This window comes from Solanum lycopersicum, chromosome 10, assembly GCF_036512215.1.
Source record: "Solanum lycopersicum chromosome 10, SLM_r2.1".
Classification (NCBI taxonomy): domain Eukaryota; kingdom Viridiplantae; phylum Streptophyta; class Magnoliopsida; order Solanales; family Solanaceae; genus Solanum; species Solanum lycopersicum.
In genome coordinates this window covers 52,042,723-52,065,333 of record NC_090809.1, presented here as the reverse complement: position 1 = coordinate 52,065,333, position 22,611 = coordinate 52,042,723, and positions in this window count along the sequence as shown.

Genomic DNA, 22,611 nt, shown 5'->3' with positions numbered 1-22,611 from the left:
ATACAAGCCGTAAAACTCAATTACAGACCATATGTTTGTTTACTATTTTGTATTTCAAGTACACCTCAATGTAACATCTATTTACAGATTGTGAAATGGAGTTATACATCATATGTTAGCTCGTAATTGCGGAATGAAAGAAATAAATATCTCTTAGTGTAAAACGAGAGCAAAATATAATAATACTAAATAAGAAATGAAAGACAAATACGAATAAGAAGTATAAAGTAGTAGAGACTATTCTTTTTATCTCTTCTAGTGTACTTTACAAGGGTGAAAGAGTACCCTTTTATATCTTCTACTGGGTTTCACAAGGGTGAAATGCCCTTTTATAGAATTTAGAAAACACATGTTATATCCTTAACCAAATACGTTAGTACAAATATAATAAATACAATAAATACATACATTTCATTAGGGATTAATTAAGAGAAACGTCCACACAATTAGGTGAATTTGTAACATCTCTCTCTCTCTCTATATATATATACTCTCTCTATATATATATATATATAAAGAGAGAGAGAGAGATAGAATTATAAAAGCGGATCTTAATCCTGCTAATGTGGCATGCCGAAATGATCTGAATTTTTTATTAATTATTTTCTTAAATTTTAGACATTTTTCTCTATTTTTAAATTATTAAGTACTATCAATTACTTCCTGTCCATAATTACTAGTCTACTTTTGAATTGAAACTTATATTAAGAAAATAATTATTGGGATGGTGAATTAAAAAGGTTCTACCTTTTTCAACCTAATAAATTTAGGGTACATATAGATTTTTTTTTTTTGTCATTTCTTGATTTTGTCAAAATAGACAAATAATTAGGGACAATTATAAAATGAAAAGTGGACAAGTAAATATGAATAAAGAGAGTATTAATTATAAATTATAAATTATTAATGGTCACTTGTACATTCCTAAAATATAGAATTCCAAAAGGTTACTCCTTATAATTAACATTTACTTTTCCATAATTAATGTTGTTAATTACGAAAAAAGTGATTACGTAATTTCATTAAAAACGATTCTCATTTAATGGTAACTTTAATGAAAAGATAATTCAACATTTTAGAATTTTACTATATAATTGTAAATATTTCAGAATTCTACCACAATTCCTCTATTTTCCATTTTGTACTACTTTATCATTACTTCAATTTTGTTATTTTATGTCTCTTCCTTTAATCTCTTTTTGTTTAGCATTGCAACATCTTATTTTTATCTTCATTTTAATTTACCTCAAGCAATGAATTTTTATTTATATATCATATGAAATAATATTCTAATTATATGTTAATTGTTTGTAGTTTTTACAACAAATTATCTTTTTATTGATTTATCAGAGGAGTTGAAACATGAAAAATTCAAGTAGTTCTCTTACCATGATTTTGGTTGATCTTCAAATTTTATCAAACAAATTTACTATTTAATTTTTCATCACAAAAATTTCTAAAAAATATATAGTGACTTTTCATCGTTTGTTGTTAATAATGTTTGTGAGTTTATTAGTAGTTTTACAACAAATTATCTCTTTATTGATTTTCCAGAGGAATTGAAACATGAACAAGTGCAAGTAGTTCTCTCACCATGCTTTTGGTTTGTCTTCAAAGTTTACCAAACAAATTTACTATTTAATTTTTCATCACAAATATTTCTAAAAATTATAAAGTGAATTTTAATCGCTGATTGTTGATAATGTTTATGAATTATTAGTTCTTCGTGAATGAATTTAAAAAAAGTGTAATTGTGTTTTAAATTTCTTGTTGTAGATCACACGGATATGTGATGTTATTAAGATCACAAACTTATTGACTTTTCATTATTGATTGTATTTATATAATCGATTCATTGTAAATTATTAATTTTTCAATTATTTATGCACTACATATTATATGAAAATATAATGTTACCCGCCATAACATATATAAATATAGAAGATTTATCAACTAAGCAAGATTAGCTTCATTCATGTAGGATTATCCTTTTGCAAATCAGTAAGTGATTTCATGTTTATATTTTTTTTATATGGCATAAAAAGTGAAAAACTAATACGATAGATGGAGAAAAATCGTAATGGACTTGTGAAAATTCTATTTTGAAATTGCTTATGAAAAATTTGCAAAATTTCTTATTTCCCTGTATTTATTTGTACATCAAAACAATAAAAAGAATCTAAAAGTATATTTTGCCATACCATACCTCATCTTACGTAATTACAAATTACTCTATGTAACTACTTTTTTTGATAATTATGAAAAATGAACCACTAGCTTCAAATAGATTGTTGTAGTAGAAATTGATTTAGATTGTTTTAGCGAAACACACAGTATATTAAAAGTGTATAAATCTGAGAAAATGAGCCGTTAAATGAGAAAACATATAAGAAATTAAATAATTTGAAATCTATTTGGTAAAAATAATGATAAAATGTCCATTTGTTATTTCTATTTATATTGTATAACTTAAAAAATATACTTCCTTTTTTTGCAAGGCAAGACATTCACCTTTTTTATGTTTCAGGGTACAGTATTCATGCTCTTTTAAAATAGGAGAAAATACAAAAATATGAAAAATAATTACGAAGCTGAATACTCAAAAACTTTTATAGGATAAGTCAAATAATAAGTGTATGAGAAATACTAAGGGAAAATGCATGATTATCCCCCAACCTATGTTCGGAAACGTCTCAGAGATACACTTATATTATACTGAGGTCCTTTATAAATAATTTTTTACCCCTTTTAGGCCTATGTAGCACTATCTTCTGGGTCCAACGCGTGTTCACAATTTTACAGTGATAGTGCCAGTAGAATTAAAGGAAATAATGTTTTGTAATTTTATTGAAACAAAACACAATTTTTATAATAATTATTATCAAATAAAAAGAAATTCCTTAGCAACATTCAAATAAAATCTGAAATATTTAAAAATCGCGCTTAGCACAGCCAGATTTACTAGTTATTGAATAACGGGTAAAATTAAAGTCATTACATTAATCTACATATATACCTGAAAAATACAGAGCATATGTGGTTCCATAGGAAATTGAAATCTGAAAAAGTGCAAGTACACCTTAATGTATATTGAATTCACGTTCAATTTATGAATTGTACATTCAGAAAAGGCATAAATTCATCTTTGAACTTATCCCGAAAAGCCAGTTATACACATAAATTATTGTAGTGACCTATCACACCTATACTATACAAAAGTGAATTTCTTACCCCTTAAAACTGTTGTAGCAAAACAATAAAATAAAAATTACAATAGGCGCGTCAGTTTGAAATTAAAGTAAGCTAGAATCTCCCCCCCCCCCCCCCCCACTTCTTCTTCTTCAAACTCCACCCATTGTCCTCTTCTTTTTCATTTTTTATTTTCATCACATTCTTTATTTTTTATCACAATCTTTAAAGCATAATTTTTTTTGATTCACAATAAGGTTAATTTTCAAAGATTTGTTAGTGAATAATTTGTATTTTATCTAGAAAATTTTTGACAAAATTGTTTCTATCTTTTTCATTTTTTGACTTTGTTAAAGAATTTTTGGTTGTTAGTCAATTTTTTGTTTTGGTAGTAATAGCAGCTTTATGAGTTTGGTGATGGTGGGTGTCAAACATTAAAAGAGGTAATTGAAGGGCGGTGAAGAAGAAAAAACTACTAGTAGTAATGGTGGTGGTGATATTTCATGTTGAATGACAAAGAAGATGAATAATTGAAGGTGATATAGTGGCGGTGAAGAACAAAATCAATAGTGGAGGTGGGGCCCAATTAATGTGATTTTTCAATAAAATGAGAATTGAAAATGGGTGGGATTATTGATAAAGAAGATACAATTATTAGAGAATTAAAACAACTAATTAGAGATTTGTTAGAGTAAAATATAGTTAACAAATAAAAAACTAACAAATAAAGAAAATAAAACAAAAAAAATATAATTTTTGGCATAACACCGACGTGCGTTGATGTGGCAGCGAGTGTAGTACACCACATAATGCGAGAGTGATGTTACACATCCAAATTCACTTTTAAATAGTTAAAGTGTCTAATAAGTCACCATGATAGTTTAAGTGTGTGACTGCCTTTTAAGGACAAGTTCAAGAGAAAATCTAATCTTTTTTCCTTGTACATCCACACCTCGAGTAAGCAAAATATGGACCATAAATGGATTCTATGGTACAATTAATGGATATACTTTGTAACTCATCAAGACCAATAATTCATTCATTTGTTGACCATGATCTTTCTTGCATTGTGTAGGAATTTCTTAATATCTTTTACTTAACTAGACCCTAAACTCTAAAGCCCCTTGTAACACCTAAAGAACTACTTTTAAACGCTTTGCATAATCTTCAATTACCTTAACAAGGTCAGTGAAGTCCCTTACAATAAAAAAAAAAAAAAGGCAATACCTACTATATAATCGAGCCTGAAGTCTAAAGGGAAAACAAATTCTGAAAATTTCAGAGGGGCATATATATATTTTAAAACCAAAAGTAGAAAATCACTCATGGCGAAGCGATTTTCCTCTGACAAAATATTGACTTCATTACTCTATTAAAAATAAAATCCGTTGTCCTACAAGGGCAACATTTTTCTCAATTTTTTTAACTAAATACGTTGCCATGACAGTGTTTTGATTAAAAAAATATTTTTTTAGTAGATCACTCCCCAGGCATCTATTTTAATTTTAAAAAAATAACTGAATTTTTTTTCGAAGTCGCTGAGAAGGCAATAGAAATTTCATTAGAGAAGACATGATAATGTCAAAAGCACTAAAAACCTAGCAACAAATGAAACAACTAGAAAAAGGCCATCATATATTTGTAGATTTTAAAGAGAGATTTAGATGGAAACTGAAACTTCATCATTCATTAGAATGAACTGTACATAACCTACATTACATGTATATATATATACAACTTCTAGATCCAACTGATCACTGGAAAATTTAACGAACTATCTGACAACCTAACAAACTTTTTAACTAACTTAAAATAAAGCTAACTATCTTGAATAATTATTGATTTAATAAATTGATCAATTAATCAATTCCAATACTATTCCTGAAGTTGGATGTACTGAACAAGTTCACTACTCCAAGCTTGTCTAGAAAGAATTCATGTTGTGTCCTTCCCAAAGCCTTAGTAAGCAAATCAGCATGTTAGTCTTTAGTGTTGATGTAGGTTTTCATGAGTCCTTTCTAAATCTTTTCTCAAATGAAATGAAAATCAATCTCTATGTGCTTAGTACGTTCATGAAACACTGGGTTTGCACCAATTTATATAGCAGCCTTGCTATCACAAAAAATAGAGGATGGTTCAATCAAATTTACATTTAGTTCAATGAACAAAGCAACAACCCAAACTACTTCAGCTGTCAAACTAGCCAATATGATGTACTAAGCCTCTGCAGAGCTCCTACAGATATGATTCTTCTTCTTGGATTTCCAGGAAACGAGTGAATCACCAAATTTCAAATACAAAATCAGTAGCATATATTCTTGTATTTGGACAAGCAGCCCAATCTGCATCATAATAGTTTGTTAAGTGAGGCCTATGATCTGAGCTCATCAATAATCCCTTCCCTGGTTCTAGTTTAATGTTTTTTTATCACCCTTAGAGCAGCAATCCAACTTCGACATTTTTGGTTGTTTCATAAATTGACTTAAGGTCTGTACTGTAAAGGCTATGTCCAGCCTTGTGTTCGTAAGATAAAGGAACATCCTCAAATAAAATGTCAGTAGTCTTGATAGCTTGATCAAACTCTACATTGGTCAACTTTATGTTTCATTCTAGTGGTGCCAAACTTGGTTTAGCATTTCCCAACCCGGCTTCAGCTATCAACTCCAAAGCATATTTCCTTTGGTTCACCACAAAATCTTTGCTCGATCTAAAGAACTCAATTCCCAAAAATATATAAGCTATCCTAGATCTTTAATTTTATAATATTTGTGCGGTACATACTTGGTTTCTTCCATTAACTCAATGTTATTTCGTGTAATCAATATATCATCAACATACACAAAGATTATTACAAAGCTAGATCCTCTCCTTTTAGTAAACAAAGAATAATCTAGGTGACTCTGTGTGTAGTATGAATTAAAGAAAACGTCTGTCAACTTGACATTCCATTGTCTTGATGATTGTTTAAGTCCATAGAGTGACTTAAGAAGTTTGCAAAACAAGATGTAGATTCTTCCCCTGACCACAAAATCACTTAGGCAGTTCCATATATACCCCTTAAGACAAATCACTCTATAGAAAAGCATTGAATACATCCATTTGAAAAATCTTCTAGTTCTTAGCAACAACTAAGGCTATGATTGCCCTAACAATCACCATTTTCACTACAGGTGAAAAGGTTTCTTGATAATCAATCCCCTCAGTATGACTATAACCTTTTGCTACTAATCTTTCTTTCTGTCAATCTAATCATCAGCCTTATGCTTAATTTTAAACAATCATTTGCATCCTACAACAACCTTTCTTTTTTTGCAATTGAACTACCTCTCAAGTACCAGTTTCTTCTAATGTTTGAATCTATTGTTGCATGACCTGTATCCACCGTGTCTTTTACTATTTCTTCATAGTTTCTAGGTTAAGTCTATGTGGAAAACTGAGACAAATAAACCTTATATTGAGGGAAAACACAATCATAAGACACATAGTTGCTCTGAGAGTAATGATGAGATGACATAGACCCTTGAGTAACATAGTCTTTCATCCAAATGGGGTGGGGGGATGATAAACACTGGAATACTTTCTACTTCCTCCTGCCTGGGTTGTTTCATCAACATCTACATGAACCTCATTCTCTGTATTTTCTTCAGTTATACCTGGTTGATCATGGGTAATATTTTCCACATAAGAATAATCATGCTCAGAAGGTATAACAGAACCATCCTCATACCAAGTTATGTCTTATTAAGTTCATCAGCAATTATAGGATGGTTCTGTTTTGGTCATCTTATAAAAGGAAAAAAATTTCTCCTTGAAAACAACATCTATATTCACCAAGAGTTTTTACTGAAACAGATTGTACATAACATAACCCTTTTGAGTTGTTGAGTATCCCATTATAACACATACGCCAGCTCTAGGAGTGAATGTATCAGGCTTAACCACTCTAGTTTCGTAGCATAGACATCCTATTGTCATGATATAATCAATATTTTCCTTATGGCCATTGAAAAAGAGTTTTCCCCTTCAAAACATTAGTAGGTAATCTGTTCATCGGACAAGCAACAACTAATATACACTCTCCCCAAAATCTGCTGGGAATAACACCTTTAAATCTTAGTGCCATTGCTACTCAAGTATGTGATTGTGCTTTATCTCCGCCACTTCATTTTGTTGTTGAGTGTGAGGAAAACTACTTTCATAAATAATACCAAGAGACTTAAACAAAGTATTGCATTCAGTATTAAAGAACTTTGTGCCATTATCTGATCTTATCTTTTTTACATGCTTAGCAAAATGAGCTTGAACTAAAGTAAAAAAGACTTTAGAACTTGGAAGACATCACTCTTCATTCTCAACAGATACAATTAGGTCATTCTTGAATTATCATCAACAATTGTCAGGAACAATCAACAACCATTATGAGTAGCAGTCTTATATGGTTCCCAAACATCTGAGTGAAGCAAGTCAAAAACCTCAACAACTCTAGATATACTTGTGTGGAAAGGCAATCTTCTTTACTTGGAACTGGGACATATTGAACATTTATTACATGCAATAATGTATATATTCTCTTTTCCTAAAGTTATATATTTCAAGACCTTTATTGAAGGGTATCCTAGCCTGTAATGCCAAAAGAGCTTGTATGCATCAGAGTGTTGTGAGGGACACCATCTCATCGTTCCTTCCTTATCCACATGGCTATAGTAGAGTTCATCAATCTCCTTACAAATCCGGTTCACTTTCTCATTCGAGAAGCCCTGAAGAACAAAAGACTTAGGAAAGAAGATAACTGAGCATTTCTATTTTCTTGTAATCTGTGATAATGAAATAAAATCATGCTTTAATGCATGTACCACCAAAACATTAGTCAACTAATCAACATCAATAGTCTAACATTTACCAACATAAGGCAGTAAAGTAAATTCATCATTAGGTAAGTTCACCGTCCCACCTAGACAACTAGATGCAGATGACAATTTATTGAGCTTAGATGTCATATGGCATGTAGCACCTGAATCCATTATCCATCTATCTCCCTTCTCTATTTCTCTAGTTGTCACTAATAATGCTTTGGGTTTTGAAATTATGTTTGCCATGTTTTCCATATCCATTTTACCGTTGGATCTTGATCGTACTTCCGCCTTGACTATCGTGTGTTTATACTTGTAATACATATTCTTCTCTTATAGTAAAGGGCCAAATGCATCATTAAAATTATCATAACTGGCAGCATTTGTATGATTTTACATGTCTTGTTGCTTATTTTTCTAAAATTTATTTGCTGGTTGTTTTGACGTTTTCTTGAACTTCCTACCAACAGGATATCTAATTAACCTGAAAAAATTCACCTTGAAGTGGTCTTGCAATTTATAAAGATTACATATTTGATCCCAATTATTCTTTTTATCCTAAAATTTCCTCTGAGAGTTCCCTTTCCCTGCATATAATGCAGTTGGATCTAGATATCCTTTGCCTGCATACAGAGCAGTTGGATCTAGATTTGAAATACCCCCAGTAGATGAACTTGCAGTCAGATGTTGGCCTTCATCTGCCATCAGCATAGCATATGCCTTTCCAACAGTAGGTAGATGGTTCATCATCAGGATTTAACTTCGTACATGACCATACACTTCATTCAATCCCATCAAAAAAGAAAATATCTTAAAACAAGTTAGTATATCAACATAAGCTATAGATTTAACACATTTGCATGAAGGTGGAGAAACCAGTACATCAAAATCATCCCTCAACAATCGTAATGTCGAGAAATATGTTGATATTGTCGAATTACCTTGATAAATCGTGCAGATCTCCTTTTGCAGTTGATATCCATGAACCTTATCGAATCTCTCTTTCAGATCTTTCCACACGATGTTTGCATTTGTAGCATAAACGATACGACCGAACAACTCCGCTGACACAACGTTCATGATCCAAGAATGTACAAACGCATTGCATTTCTCCCATTGATCTTCTCGAATCCCAACTTACTCTTGGCTCGATGGTTAATCAACATGGATACGCTCCATCGAGAGTAATTCTACATCACTGTAAGTTGCTCAATGATGAGCACAATAGCAAGAATGTCTGAATAGTGAAGATGAAATGGATGTTTTCGCTTTCGAGCAACATCATCAATAGTTTCAACTGTAAATGTTTGTGATGCATCAATGGTGACAGCTTCAGCATCTCCCATCTATCTGCTTCATCAATGATCATATTGAACTGATTAACAATTTAGAGTTCTGATACCATGTAGATTTTACTAGGGAGATTTAGATGGAGACTGAAATTTTAATTCATCACAATTAATTGTATATCAACTGCATTACATGTATTATATACAACTTCTAGATCCAACTGATCACTAAAAAGTTTAACTAACTATCTGACAACCTAACAAACTTTGTAACCAAATCAAAATAAAGCTAATTACCTTGACTAACTAAATGAATTAATCAACTGATCAATTAACTAATTCCAAGGCATTGATTTTTTTTTTAAAAAAAATTATAATAAAATAGGTGCTGATTTTTTTAAAATAATTTTTTTAAAAGAAATTCGCTGCTTGGGGAGTATTTTCAAGAAATATTTTTAAGGAAAAATAAAAACAAAAACAAGTTTTGGATACAAAATCTATCTTGGAATTATTTACTCTAAGAAATTAGCTACAACAAATTGAAGAATTGTATAGGAAAATTTGTGAAAGGAATAAGTTTTTTTTTTGTTGTAGCGTCAAGTTCTTATTTGTGACTCGTCATGTATAACTAGAATTTTTTTGAAGATAAAGTCTTTGAGTGTGGCCAAACCCCAAAGGTTTGATGTTGTGTTGTTTATATAAGAGTAAATCGTCTCCTTCTAGCAATATAATGCAAGATTTTTTAAAATAATTTTTTTTGCCTAGAGCCTTTAATTGAAAAACAATTGTCCATAAAACTAAATGGCCCATGGCCCAATAATAACAAAAATACAAAATACCTAATTTGGTCAGGTCTCTATTTATTCTTGGTGAGTACACAATACTCTTTCATCCACCTTCTCCACTGCATTGTCGAAGAAAATTCCAGTTGTCTGCCTCCTCCTTTGAATCATTTTTTAGCTCGAGTGGTCTTCACTGTTATTTGGTAAGTATGATTCTTTTCTACCTCATTTTCTTCTTCTCAACTCCCCGCATGATCTTTGAATGATATCCCTATCTTTTGTTCTTTTTCTCAGATGTAGATTTGGTGATCTATCTTTCCCTTGAAACATTCTAAAGCTCCACCGGTAGTGTCCGATCCACCTGTCTCTGTGTTTATTTGATGTAACTTTGTGGTAGCTACCGTTTTATGTCTTGATCTACCCCCTTAACAATGTGATTGTATATTATATTATTATACTATTATGTAGATTCTGTTCAATATCTGCAGTAGTCATATGCTTTCCTTTCCTATCAAGATATGCTTTAGGTATGTTCATTGAAGAATATTGATTCTCCTTGTTCTGATTCTCAATGTTGGTATTTGTGATTTGTCTATATTTATCTATGTCCTGATATTTCTTGGTAAATCCGCAAAATTGTTGTACTTCTTTCTTTGTTGTGTTTCCACTACTTCATTAGACAATAAGTCTGCAACATTATTGCCTTCTCTGAAAATATGAGTGATGTTTACATTTAATGAATCTGTTTTGATTGTTACTTACATCACCCTGTTCTCATAATAACACTCCAATGATTCATATATTTCTACTTACCATATCTCTGTGTTAGTATTGTTTCCAACTTCTGTTGACCTAGCATAAATCAAATTTCCTTGTGAGTTGCTTAGGCAAAAGCCATATCCACTCAGCCCTAGGTTCTCTTTGGATACTCCATCTGTGTTGCATTCGAAGGAATGTTTATCTAGGGATTTCCACATTAAACTATGATAATGTAATCTAGGCTTGTACCACTTTAGTTTTGTGACACTGTCAAGCCATAAACTTGACTCCAAATGTATCCAGCGATATAGCGTTTTCACCAACTTCCTAACCATTTCTTGAACTTGCATCACCATCCCTCAAAAGTTAGTGTTTCCTCCATGCTTTATAAATATTTATTCTCTTCCACATTGTCCACATAATTATTGTTGGCATTGCTGTCATTACTTCTAATAGTTGTGGTGAAGATTTGAATTTCCACCAAGCAATGATTAATTGTTGTATATGCATTCCTTCAATTTGTGTACCTGCAAAATCAGCAAATTGTCTCCAGAGCTTGTTAGCCAAGGAGGATTTTAGAAAAACATGGGTTGTTGTTTCTTCCTTTTCATTACAACACCAACATATTAAAACTAGATGAATTTTCACCTTTTCTAAAATTATCATTGATAGGAATTCTTCTTTTCCAAAACCTCCGTAGGAAGAAATTCACCTTAAAAGGAACCAACTTGTTCCAAATATAAACTTAATAAACTCTTATCTCCTACTTCTTCATCATAATCTTCCAAACTCATTTAACACTGAAAGAGGTTTAACTTGAATTATTTTGGGATTAAAAACTTCTTTTCTCCCAGATACGATTCCCAAAAGATTCTTTAATCATTCTAGATCACCCTTTAACCCTCTCCTTATGATCCTTCTGGTCACCAAATTCCCTCTTTCCTATCTTATCCCCCTCCCCCCTTCTCATTCCCCATCGAGATGAAGGACTCTATCTATTTTGTACTTGGATTCAAGTCGTTTGACAATACTCGGTCATGAAACTTTTATGATTGGATCGAAAGACGTAGAAACGGCATCACTAGAACATTTTTCACTAGGAAGATAATGCATTGGATTATCTAGACTCTCTTTGAAGCTTATAAGATTGATGAGAATGTAGTAAAGAGGTTAAAGAAGAAGGAAACGCTATCAAAAACAATTTTTGCTAGGAACTTCTTACAATTTCGACAAATACACAAGTCTCATAAAGGTAAGGTGCTGGAGGAGATCAATCATCATCATCTGTGAACTGACCTTCAACTCTAGTTGGGCCTTCATTTATGAGAAAATTAGGAATTTCATTGCCAAACAAAAGAGGAAGACCAGTAGACACAACCACAAATTAAAAGATAACAAACTTTTCTTTTTGTTGAGGCAGTCAAAAACAATAAATGGTGCAATAGGGCATAAAATAATTCGATGGACTTTCAATCACTAAAGAGGGGGTATGTCATCTACATTAATGGTTTTTCTTCCTCAATAACTGAGGTATTAAAGAAGAGTTTGGTTGGTATTACGAAGATAGGTCAAATCTCTCATCTATATCGTCACAAATATGCAGATGGGACAACAACCTATGTAAATAAGTGCTCGGCCTCAACAAATACGAAATAGGAATGTACCTCTTTCTTTTTGAGTTAACCTCTATTCTTACGAATGAGCAATTACCTTTGAGCAGTTAGTTGTTGAACAAAAGACCACTCATGTTTCACTGGTGAAACCAATTGTCGGGCACTTCCAATTAAAAGGAAAAACTAAGTTCCACTTATATTAGGTTCGTGGGAATCCCTATTCACCTATGGACCCATAAACCATTAAGGCCATCGAAGACCATTGTGGTGGATGGATTGCAACTGAGGAAGATACGTCCATCTGGAGCCATATCAAATGGGCGAGAATCAGAATCCAAGGATACAAGAGGAAGATCCTGAAGAAGATCTCCATCAAAAATGGTGGAATAACCTTCTCCATGGAAATATTGGACGAGCTTCCGTCTATGACAATTATCGGAGATAGAAGAATTTTGAATCCCATTACCAGTAGTCATTGAATTTTCACCCAGTGGATAAAAATACTGGCAATCTTCCACTTGCACTGTCACCAGTGTTAGGACATGCCAATGCTGAGTATGGACAGTGTCAACACATGCCAATGTTATGTCACATATGATAGTGATAAAACATGCTAATGCTGAGTTACACGGGAAAACTTCCATAGAAAATTTAAGTCTTTTGGGCCGGGTTTAATTTAATTCTGGAGTCCCCATTAAATTAGGCCAAAAACCTTTTCCTAAAATCATGAGCCTAGCTATAACTCAATTTCATATGAAGAGCTCTTATAATACTCTTACCGAACTGGAGAACATTCAATTTCTAGCCTCAAAATTCCTAGAATCATATATGAATTTGGAAACTTGCTTTGTAGACTCAAGCAATATAGAGAAATCGATTAAAGTGAAATCAAAAAGGACCTTGACCATGCAACTTGAAATTATCCCTCACTCACATGAAGAGATTGATATTGATAACCATTCAAAAGAAATAGTAAAAGGGACAACCATGCATGCAGCCATCCCAGATGAGTGCAACTGCACTCCATCCACGACGTCGAATTGGTTACCACCTAGTCTCCTGCATCTTTAAAGGACGTTGAGATAGAGGTTTCAGACTGGGTAAATTCTCATATTTTTAAATTAAGCAATACTTTTGGAGTAACTTTTGGAGATTTTGAAGAGGAAACTCTAGCCATTTTCATGACTCTAGATAAAATAAAAGCGGTGCTAAAGAAGAAAGAGCAAGAGAAGATAATCAACCCCCCCCCCCCACACACCTTAAAAAGTAAGAGACTCACAAAGAATGAATTGAAGAATTTGTAATCTAATCTCAACCAAGTAGAATGGGTCAGAAGTAGGGGGAAAACTCTTCGTCTTACTTATAAATGAATTTAAGCCTAATTTCATGGAATGTGAAGGGACTCAACAAGATACAAAATAGGAGTTTTGTTAAGAGTTTACTGGAAAATGGAAGACTAATGTCTATTGTCTCCAACAAACAAAGTTAAGTCGAGAAGTTGAAGAAGATACCAAATAACTATGGCCTTGTAGTTGGATGAAATGTGATTTCATCAATGTTGTGGGAAGCAGTGGGGGATCCTAATAATGTGGGACAACAGAGTTTTGTCAAGTATAATGGTGTAAATAGAGTGACACTCTATCACTAATGGATATGTCTATTCTCAAAACTCTTTTACGTAGTGCATCACCGGTGTCTATGCTCTACCTATTAAGTGAAAAATTATTATGTTGGGAGGAAATTTTAGCTTACAGACAACTTTGTGAAGGTCCTTGGGTAACTTGTCGATATTTCGATACATATAGATTTATGTCAAAAAGAAAAACGAGCTTCATAATCACTAATGTTATGTATGACTTGTCTAGATGGATCGAGGACATGAAACATCATGAACACCATCTAATTTGGGGTAATTTTACCCGCTTTAGAGGCATCAATCATCCTAGTGCAGCTAGACTCGACATGTTCCTCCTTTTCTCAGAATGGGAAAACATTCAAAAATATCATATAAAGGATTTTGCCTAGCGATACTTCAGACTACAATCCCGCCATGCTAGAATGTGGAAACTGGGATAAAATCAAATTAAGTTTCAATTTCAAAAATTTGTGGCTCAATATGGAGGGTTTCAGCGATTTGGTAAAAACTAGTGGAGTGACTATGTAGTAGAAGGATATCCCCACTTCAGGTTCAATAGAAAGTTAAAATTGTTGAAACTCAAAGAGTGGAGTAGAATTACTTTTGAGGATAATCCAATAAGAAGAAAAAATTACTCGAAGAATTCCTTGTCATTGACTTAACTCAGGAAAGTAGAAACCTTGACATAAATGAAATAATAACTGGAGCGACAATCATAGTGGAGCTAAAATATCTTGATAGACAAGAGAAATCCATATGGAGACACAAATAAAGAGTAATATGACTAAAAAAAGGTGATAACAACACAAAGTACTTCCAAAGAAAGGCAACAACACACAAGAGATTAAACACCATTAATAGACTGAGAGTGAATTGTGAAGAAACTTGGTAACCTATGGTGATAAAAGAATCCATGAAAGATTTCTACAAAAATCTGTACTTAGAAGCTGATCCTTGGAGGCCTACTTTCAATTTACAAGGATGTCCTTGAATCAAAAATGAAAAGAATGAATAGCTCCCAATACCATTCTTAGAGTTAGAAGTAATACACATCATCAAGAGTTGTAATGGGGAAAAAGCCCTTGGACCTAATGGTTTCACCATGAGTTTTTTTTGAATTTTACTACGACACTATAAAGGTAGATTTGATGCAGACCATCCACAACTTCCAACAGAAGGAATTTTTTGATAAGTCTATCGTGATGGTTTCATCATGAGTTTTTTTTAAAGTTCACTAGGACTTTATAAAGGCAAATTTCATGAAGACCATTCAAAAATTCCACTAGAAGGAATTGTTTGAGAAGCTTATGACTGCCACCTTCATAGCCTTAATTCCAACGAAGGTAAATGCAAAAGAAGTAAAAGACTCCATACCTATAATATCAATAGAAGGGACTAACAAGATCATCTCAAAACTTTTAATTATAGATTAAAGTCTGTCAAGGGCAAACGTGTGGACGAGCATCAATGAACTTTTTGAGGGGGGGACAAATAATGGATGCATCACTTGTGGAAAATGAACTGGTACATTCAATAATGAAGTGTATGGCTTTTAGTAATGTGAACTGGACCTACCTTTTTAGCATCCTTAAAGATATGGGCTTTGGCAAAAAAATGGGTAATTGGGTTAAATTTTGCATATACAGTGTGAGTTTCTCCGTAATGTTAAATGGTTATGTCTTAGGTTTCTTTCAATCACAGAAGGGTCTTAGGCAAGGTGACCCATTCTCTCCCTTCCTTTTCTTATTAGTTATGAACGGTCTCAGTCATATGTTCAGAATAGAAAACGAAAATGGTTGGTCTAGAGGTTTTGGAGCTCATCTAAGTATAGCAAATGGTATGATAATTTCCCACCTACTGTATACCGATGACTCACATATACTATGTGAAGCAGAGGCATAAAAATCAGACACCACAAGGTTATTCTAACAATTTTTGAAGGCATATCAGGACTCAATGTAAATTGTCACAAGAGCTTCCTCTAGCGAGTCAATGAAGTCCTGAATATGCAGTTTTTGGCCATGAATCTCGGCCGCAATGTTGCTTCCCTACACACAAATTATCTGTAAATGCCACTGGGAGCCAAAAATAAGGAACTCGAAGTATAGATCACATTATCAGAGAGATGTAAAAAGAGGCTATCAAGATGGAAAAGTCAATATTTATTCTTTGGAAGAAGACTGACACTGATAAAATCAACCATGGATGCACTGTCCACCTATAGGATGAGTTTGTTTTCCATACCAAGGAGCACTGAAAAGATTATCAACCAAATGAGAAGGTGCTTCCTGTTGCAGGGAACAAAGGAAATACAGGCTACAATCTATTGAGACATGGAAGTTTAGGCATCAAGAAAATCAACCTCCATAATAACTGTCTATTGCATAAGTGGTTGTTGAAATTTATCATAGAAGACATTCCCTTATGGAAGAGACTCATCACAGAGAAATATGGACTCCTAAACCAATGGAAAATGGAAGATGTGGAAGGTACTTTCGAATGCAGTTTATCAAAAACAGTTCAAAGATTGTGGCCCAAATTCAGTACCAATATTTCCTATAAGATGAGGAATGGTAAAAAGATATAGTTATGGAATGAGCAGTGGATAGATCATGAAATCTTAAATAACACCTTCCTAGACCTTTACAACCTCAGTCTCCATAGAAATGATACTGTTGCTTAGATACGGAGCCCACAAGGGTGAAATTTCGTCTTTTGATGAGCTTTAAATGACTGGAAGGTAGACAAAATAGCCATTATTTGACCCTTTTCTGGGTATCTTGGTAAATCCAGGAAAACCTCTAATGAAGTTGCACAATAAAAGAGTATATGCTACTAGAACAACAACTTCAGCTTCTCCTCCACTGGGATTTAACCTTAGAAACTAATATGGGAAATTAAAATCCCCTTTAAAGTGTCCTATTTATGTGGATGGTGATTAGGAGAGTTTCCTAACCCACAAAGCACTACAGAGAAGAGGGTTTGCAGATTTTCTCAAGGTGTTTTATTTATGAAAAGAAAGCATAGGGAAATAACCACCTCTTCCTACATCGCAAAACAGCTGTAAATCTATGAAACATGTTCTTATGTAAACTTGGAGTAAGTTGGACAATTCCTAGGAACACTTTTGATCTACTAAGGAGATGGGAAACAATTGGAAGAAGAAATTTTACGGGAGACTAGTGGAAACTAATTCCAACCTCCATTTGGTGGACCTTATGGAAGGAAAGAAATGTAAGGTGTTTTGAAGGCAAAATCAACAACATCTAGAGGATTAGGATGAACTACATTAGCCTGCTTTGTTTTTGGTGTAAAAAAGATATGGTGGGGGATATAGATTTGTTAGTTGACTTCATAGGAAAATTATAAAACCTTAGCCCTGGTTTGTTTCTTTTTGAAATAACATGGTGGATTGTAACTAACCATTTTCTTGTTAATACAAAGTCACCTTTATTAATAAAAGAATAGAGAAATTCCCCTGCTTACTGGTCATCCACCAAGGAAAATCAATCTAATATTCATTAAAAAGTGGTTATATATTCTCCATAATATACTCCACCATTTCTGCTGAGAGTTTAGTGTCCATCTTCTGTTGATTCCATCCACCATTAGTAGTAAACTCCTTCACTTCTACTTTTACATCAATGGACATCACTCTCAATATAAAATAGGGCTCCCAATTTTGTCCAGTTATCAAATCAAAAGTTGGAATTTTCTACTTTATCTGCCACCGTATATTCTACTCTACCTCCTTCCTTACAATTATCATCTTTCTCCAATCATGTGAGGACCCCTTCCTGCAGTGTCATCAGCATATGATAAGTGGTTTATTTGCGGACTCCATTTAGGCATCCCAAAACCCTTAAAGTTAGTATCTTCATATAAACCATTTAGGATCCTGGTCAACACTTCAGCTGCTATTCTAAATAGGGTAGGTGATAAGGGGTCACCCTGATTCAAACCTCTAGAAGATTGAAAGAAGCCAAAGGTTTTTCCATTCACTAGAATTGAGTACCAATTATTTCTTATTAGACTTACGATCAGGTCAATTAATCTCTCAGAAAATCCAAATCTTCTCAAGACCTAGATTAACTATTTCCATGAGACTCTATCATATGCTGTTGCCATGTCTAATTTTACGGCTACATTATGCTAAATGTTCCTCTTATTGATGTCCCTTATTATTTCTTAAGCCAGAAGTAAATTTTCAATTATACTCCTCCTTTAACAAACTCTGACTATTTTTGAGAAACCAAACTAGGTAACACCAATGAAACTTTCTTGTATCAACCTTGATATAATTTAATTACCAAAAGTATTCAGGCTAATAAGCCTCATTCTTTGTTAGTAAAAAAACTTACAAGATAATAAAATTGCGAGATTACAATTAAAAAAAATGAAGAAATTAATCTCTTTAGGCTGAGGCGCGGATATCTCGCTCTTTTTAAAGAGATTCAAGCCTACTGCAGCAAATGTTTTCACCGGTCCAGCAGTATTCCTCTTTGACTTGTCCCCTCCAGGATACAACAACCTTCACAAAGTATAACTCAACAAATCTGGACAAGAGTTGAGTGCAAAGCTCCACAAAAAAGAACACCTCCCTTCAACTAATAAGAACTCTCTTTTAGACTAACTATTTCACTCTTTGTTTTCTCCTATGTTTTTTGTGTTCCAAACAAAATGAAGACCACCACTATTTATAATACAAGAAGTCTTTCTAGCAATGAATAGGAAAATAATGGAGGTAGTAAATAGTGAAGATAATGGCCTTAGGAGTTTCATAGGTTACATAGGTTACAATGGGAGTTACATAGGTTAGAAAGAGTAATGGAGGAATTAAGAATGAAATAAAGTGATGGATAACCAATGCTTATAGATGATATAGAAGTTATCCATTCGAATGTTTATTGGAATGTTTTTATCTCTACAATGAATTCAACCAATAAAGCCAAAAGTAATGGCATTACATGGCTACCAAGTCAAAGATGAATACCATGATTAAATTGATAGTTTAAAGCACATGCCTACCACTGTTCATTCTTATAACTCCAAAATAAAGCAATTTAATATGTTAAATATTAATATTAAAATGCTAATAACCTAACATTCTTCTTTGGTATCAGCACATTATTTGTATGTTTTATGAATCTGGGCAAATCATATCCACTGATAAATGTCGTTACCATACTCCATACATCATGATTATAATAAAAAGTTAAGGATTCAAAATTATGGCACTTTTGTATTTGGTGAGAATAATGAAGATAGTGAAAACCTTGATTACTATGGAGTTTTAACTGATGCATTGAGTTGCATTTTTTCATGGATACAAGAGTATCCTTATTTCGATGTAATTGGTTTGATTTGTATAGGATGAAATAAATGTAGTTGAAAAAGGTGAGTATGATTTTGTGAGTTTTTATCATTGTAGATTTTCGAAAACAAATGAGCCATTTGTTTTAGTGGATCAAGTATCTCAAGTATTTTATGTTGATGATAATTCTAACAAAGGTTTGCAAGTAGTGAGGAAGACTCGACCTCATGATTCCCATGAAATTGCAGATCAAACGGATGATATTGTAGATTTAGGAAGTTCTTCCCAAAAGAAAAGAAAAAGAACTAATGAGATAAATTAATATCTTTTCTTAGTTAGTATATTCATCCTTTAACGTTATGATGGCAAAATTTCCTTTCAGCACATTATTAAACATTTTTTAATTTTAATTTTTAACTTTTTTGGCTCTTATTGCAGGTTCAAGATGAAACCATTGAAGATTGAAAATGAAGTCGATTCTAATCTGAAGAATACTATCATTTATACATTTGTCGCGCCTGGTGCTATTGAAAAGGGACGAGGATGAGGGCTTAAATCTTTGGATGATAAAGGAAATTTACCATCTAAGAGTATATTTCCTCAATCAGCTGATCTAGTTAAGAAGTATATCAGAGAAATTGAAACAAGTAAGATATTTTGTATTCTTTTATTTCAGAACATAAGCAAAAATTTTAATTGTGTTAAAGGAAAATATTTTTTTGCAGCTTTCTGTATTCTGTATTTTATCTTGGAGGAGGTGTGGAAAATATTTTTTCCAGCTTTATGTTTTATGCAGAATATACGCATAATACCTGATATATAAAACTACCATAATAAGAAGGTGAATACCAAGCCAAAAACAGCTTAAGAAACTGATGTTGAATACATAATTTTCACAAAAGAGAACTTGTGAAACAAAATCGGCTTAAGAAACTCCTTGTAGATATCTTTGCTTCTTTTCGTATCTTGTGATACATTAGTCAATTTATAAAGTCTGATTTGCTTTTCAGGTTCTACAGGGAAGGAGCAGGGACAAGGACATAAAAACTCTACCTTGTCCACTAGTCAGGGATACAAATGATGCATAACTTCACAGCTTTTGAGAAAGAGAACGTTCAAATTAATACTTCATCTCCTACATCTACTAATCAAGTAAAGAAATACACCCAAGAAGTTGAAACAAGTAACATCTTTTCAAATCTATCATAATTTTTTAAAATCTATTGTGATTTTTGAGCTCAAAGATCTTTTCCAGGTTTGTGTTATTTGACATGTTTGACTTTGATGTAAAGGGAAGGAAAGATGGCAATCCACCAGATTTGACAACTATTTTCTTTGAGACTCGTAAGAAAGATAACAAGCTTGTTGAACCTAAAGGAATGAAAAAAAGATGTGCATTTGATCAATTGAATATGTAAATTACTTGAAATAATCGTTATGTGTTATGATATAAAATGTTTTTTTGATATATTTTGTAGGCTCAACTCGAAACAGTAATTCAAAAAGATCCATCTCTACCTACCGTAGAGATTGCTTTAAAATTATGTGTACCTCAAACTTGTAGCCATGTATTTTGATTTGAGGGTTGAGTAAAGGAAAATGATTTGAAAGGTGGAACTTTATCAAAGGCTGAATTGCTGTATGTGCTACTTTCAACTCGAGAGGATATCAAATCCTTGAATGAAGAAAACAACTCTTGAATTATCGCTTGTCTACCATAGAAGATGAGATGAAAGAAATAATGAAAATGAAAGAATTCTTCACTGCTCAACAATCATATGTCCCACCTATAACATCGTCCTCCTCAACTAAATGACCACTGCATTTTCAACTGACCAGGTTAGTAACAATATACCTGCCTTTTTGATTTATTTTGTTGAAATGTAACACCGTAAACAATGTATGATTAAAGAAAAAAATATGGATCTTTCGATGTGAATAAGAAATATTCCAGTCACACAAGTAAACTTCGAGAAAAATAGAATAATAGACTTGTTTCCTTAGAGTCAGTGACTTCTTATTGCTTACAATTAACGCCTTGTTCCGTGTATATATATATATATATATATATATATTCCTATTGTGTTGATTGTGAAGTAGAATAAGATACAATATATATATATATATATATATATATATATATATATATATATATATATATATATATATATATATATTCCTATTGTGTTGATTGTGAAGTAGAATAAGATACAATATATATATATATATATATATATATATATATATATATATTAGACTTGCACATTGTTGTCACCATTGACATGCCACTCTACAAAAGTTGCAGTCTACTTCGATATGAAAACAACTTAGAAGACAAGATTTTATTTGCTACCATATTTTCAATAGTCGGGATTCAATTTTGTATTGAGAGTCTTCTTGTTGAAAGTGGTATTTCTAGAAGACGAACAAAATTCATTTATATTTATATAGGAACTTCAGTTGTTTGATCAATTTTTTCTATAGTTGTATGCAAAATTAGTGAATGTTCAAAGAATAGTTGGATTTAAATTTGAACTCTTAATTTGTTTAAGGAGAAAGGACATAAAGTGACACCTGAAGTTGTCTCGAATTTTCAAAAAGACACCTTAACTATGCAGATATTCTATTACCCCCCAAAACTATTCCGAACATATATTATTACATCATTTTCAGATCAATTCCAGATTTTGAATGGCAAGTGTAATCACACACCAATCATTGTGTGACATGCGTTAATTCAATTTGAAATATTTTTTTTTCATTTTATGTTTTTCTTTATTTCATTCTCTTACTTTTGACTTATTTTAGTTCTATTATTTTTATTTTAATTTCATTTCAATTTTAATTCATCTTCCATCCCAACTTTCAAGCTTCCTTCATTTTCTTTCTTTATTTCTTCTTCATCTCTCATCCTCACCTAACCCCACACCTATGTCAAGTTGAGCCCCTCCATTTTCTTTCTTTTTTCTTCTTCTTATTTGGTCAAATTTCTTACTTTCCAAAATCATACTATTTTCTCGATTTTGTTGAGTTATTGATAACAAAAATAATTATTTTTCTAAGAAAGATCAAAATTTTGAAGGTATCATCATTTAATTTATCTCATTTCCATATAAATTCAAAACTAGAATGATAATTTTGAAAGCACAAGAATTCTCCGGACATTGAAAAGGTTTAAT